At 57.5% G+C, this 3,648-nt stretch overlaps 1 long non-coding RNA gene across 1 annotated transcript; it reads right to left on the bottom strand.

Moving 5' to 3' along the window:
* Positions 1–297: 297 nt before the first annotated feature.
* On the bottom strand, positions 298–2,099 carry LOC109492124. The gene is made up of 3 exons (XR_002145878.3): positions 1,985–2,099; positions 1,011–1,643; positions 298–705 (listed from the first exon to the last, which is right to left on the bottom strand). It is a non-coding gene; the product is annotated as an uncharacterized LOC109492124 (long non-coding RNA).
* Positions 2,100–3,648: the final 1,549 nt, after the last annotated feature.

The raw sequence follows: 3,648 nt of genomic DNA, 5'->3' as shown, positions 1-3,648 counted from the left end.
GTCTCAGGCATTTGAGAAGGGTCACAGTGATTCTTGCCCCTCTTAGCAGACAGCCAGGGTTAGGGGGTGAGCCTGTGGCCTAGAGAAGGGGCAGGGTCATGGACCCAACAGAGCTCATTCTCTGCACCCCAACCCCTATCCCATCACGCTCATCACAAGCCTGTGGGCCCTCTGCCTTTTGTCCTGAGAGGTGAGTGGGGCCAGGACTCTCCATCCGAATGGGGAATGCCAGGATACATTCCCACCCTCCCGCCCACGCTCAGGCAGGATTAATGTCATTCTGCAGCCTCAGCGAGAATCTCCGCCACCTCTAATGGTTACCATGGCAACGCTGCCCAGGGAGGAGCAGGGCGGGCCTGAATTGGAGCTGGGAGGCCTGAGTTTCCAAGGCAGCGCTGCGGTCTGGTTTGCGGTGCCTGAGCCAGCTGTGGGGTGGGGGGGTGAGGCGAAGGGCCAGGGTGCTCAGGGACGACCCAGCTTTCCCGAGGCCCCGGGACCTCTGTCCTCGTTGCTGCCGGGGTGCCCCGGCTGCCTGGCTCTCGTCCTTCATAGGTCTCTCACCAGGAGCCTGGCTGTGATCTGTCCTTCCTCCCGGGTCCCTGCTCTGTTCTCAGACCTCGCAATGATTTCCCTGTGTGTCCTCCACAGCAACTCTGACTCGGGATGCTCCCGGAGGCCTTCCGAACTGCCCTCGTGCCCAAGATGCTGCCAGGGAAAGAATGTGAGAGGAATGAGTTTACTCAGATTCAAATTTGATCAGGTGTCTCCTCTATTAGAAACCTTCAATGGCTCCCTAGTGCCCTCAGGATAATAGCCAACCCTTTATCACTGCTTACAGACTCTTGGCACCTGCTCCCTTCTACTCCCTCGTCTCCTGTCCTGCCATTTCTCACCTCACCCCCTGGACTCTGTCCATACCACGAGTCTTAGTGCCCCTGGAGGGGTGCACACTCACCCCCGGGCCTTGGCCTGTGCTAGTTCTCTCTTCCTGGACATCTCTGTGTACTTACCTGGCCGCCTTCCACTCATTTCTCTTTTCTTAGCCTAGATGGTGTGTTCCCTGGGAAGCTCATGGAAGGATCCGGAGCCCCTCTTTGCTCCCTGCACACGGTCTTCTCATCAGGGTACGTATCATCCTAGGTTAGAATTGCCCCTTGACTTGTTGCCTTCTCCCTCCGGGGGGGCACCGCACCTTCGGTGTGTGGCTCGGGTCTGGGCACAGGAGGAGTTGTGGAATGAATGAGCGAATGAATGAGGCCCCCATCTGTCCTGGGCCAAGTCTCCTGGGGGAGGTGGTGACATGGGCAGAGTACGGCGCCCCCAGAGGGCCGGAGGGGAGGCTGGGAAGTGGCCGCTCTGACAGTGTCAGCTCATCAGGCTTCAGAGAAAAACTCACACGAGATCCTAGACAGCTGGGTCCCCTACACCAGTGAAGAAACTGGCAACCATTTAAACATCGGGCCTTTGGGCATTGGGTCAGCCAGCTGGGTCTGTCCTCTCCATGGAGAATTATGCGATGATTGTGCCAGGAGATCGTAGCTATGACGAGGCAGACGCATGGCAGAATGTTGGGGTAACGTGAAAAAGCAGACCGTGAAATCGTGTGTGCCCCGGGATTGCCTGTGCGCCTGGGCAGTTGAGACCTGGGAGAGGAAGTAAAGAGCCAGTGAACAGTCCACCCGCGTTAGAGGCTAGCAGAGACAGGGGCCTGCCTGAGGGAGGAGGCAAAAGTGAGAGAAACAAGGGTGGCTTCCCAGCTCTTGGGAGAAAAGGATTCGCCCCTAAGAGGCCAAGAAAGAGAGAGGACACAGGGAGGGAGGGAGAGAACGGGAGGGTATCGGAGGGAGGGAAGGACGAGAGGGAGGGAAGAAGGGAGGAAGGGAACAGGGGGAGGGAGGCTTTGTTTCCCATCTCTCCTGCCTCTTCCCTTCGACTGCCTTAGGGCCCTGCTGGGAGGGGCAGCCCACATTTCCTCCCTGGCTACCTGGAGAAGATATTGTGAGCAGGCCTGGGGAGTTCTGGGGTGGGACACACGGATCCATGGACCAAGGGGGCTTCTTCCCTGAATCCAGGCTCTGTCCCTGCTGCCTCCAGCTCCTCTGGCCCTGAGAAAGGAGTGCCGGGTGGTCTGAACTCCTCCCTGGGGCTGGCTGGCTTTGTTCTGGCTTCTCTCCTTCCTGCCTCAGGCCTGTCCGGGCTCTGGCCATCCCCACCCCCACCCGCCCGCCCCCGCATCTGCCATCCACCCACAGAGGGCCGCTCTGAGGTTCATTTTCTCCCAAGAGCCACCCGCTCCCCTTCCATTCCTGCCCTCGGTCCAGCTCGTCCTGACACTGTCACGGGGCAGGCGTCCTTCTCCCCCTCCTCCCCCTCCCGGGGAGCAGATGGGTTCCACCCCCCCCCCCATCGCAAGGACCTGGGCCCCACCTGTGAGCTTTCCGGTTTCCCTCTGGACACTTGTGAGTCTCAAGCAGGGGTTTGCCCTCACCACAGGTCCCAGTGAGCTGTTGTCAGACTAGAATACGAAGCCTTCGTGTTCTAAGAGAGGCCCAGATGGGCTTTGTGGTGGAGGAATGATCACCCGGGGCAAACAGCAATCTTGGGGGCGGGTCGGTGGGGAGGTGTTTGGGGAGCACGGGGCCAGCTCCGCCCTCCCAACATCATCCCCCAGGGAGGGGGGTGTGGGGGTGACCTTCACTTTCTCCTGTGCATCATTCTGTACTTTCTCAGTCGTCTAAGATAAACGTGTTTACCTTTAGAATCGAAAAAAAAATGCTAATGAAAGTTTCTTCCTCTCCCATCTTGGACTGCTTCTATTTGGCCCCTCTTGTATCGACCCTTAAGCCAAGGAGGGCCTGGCACAGTCACGGCAGGCCCAGCCCTCTTTCCAAGATCCAGGTAATAGAGACCACGGGTTTGGCGTCGGATAGTTCCGGACTCGAGTCCAGACCCCACCGTTGACCTGCTGCGTGACTTTGGGGGAGCTCCTTCTCCCGAGCCGGGTTTCCCCATCTATGTCACGTAGTCAACAATATCTGTGTCAGAGTTCTTCTGGGAATGAAATGCGTCGCCAATTTTCTGCGCTCAGCACGACGGTGTCTTCGTTTCCCACGGGGAGCAAGAAAAGTTGCTTTGTAAAGAAAGCCCCGCGTGAAAAACCTCTATTCAGATAACTGTGTTCCAAGCCTCAAAGTCTGACTTGAAGGACGATTTCCTGGCCCGGTGTCGCAGATCAGTACTCCTACCCTGGTGCCTGCAGGTGGACGGGGCTGTCATCAGGATGTGGGTGTGGGGGCTGCTGGCCTGTGGTTGGTCTGTGTGGAGGTTCTGCGGATGCCTCCCATTCCACCTGCCGACAGGACCCACACCGCTATGGGCAGGAAGTGTTGTGGCAGGAGCAAGGGGGCCTGGCTGAGAACCCCCACGCGTCATTTGGATTCCACAGGTTAGGGAGGAAGGGAGAAAAACATCGGAAGCTATGGCCCCAGACCTTCCAAATGTGATGAAAAGTACATATCCGTACATCCAAGCAGTACAATAAATCCAAACAAGACACACACATGCGAGTGCACACACACACACACACACACACACACACACACTTATTGGTATATCGTTATCACATTTGTCAAAACCAGTGTTAAAAAG

This window comes from Felis catus, chromosome D1 (genome assembly GCF_018350175.1).
Source record: "Felis catus isolate Fca126 chromosome D1, F.catus_Fca126_mat1.0, whole genome shotgun sequence".
Classification (NCBI taxonomy): Eukaryota; Metazoa; Chordata; class Mammalia; order Carnivora; family Felidae; genus Felis; species Felis catus.
The sequence above is the reverse complement of the archived record's forward strand: the minus strand, read 5'-3'. Positions and strand labels throughout refer to the sequence as shown.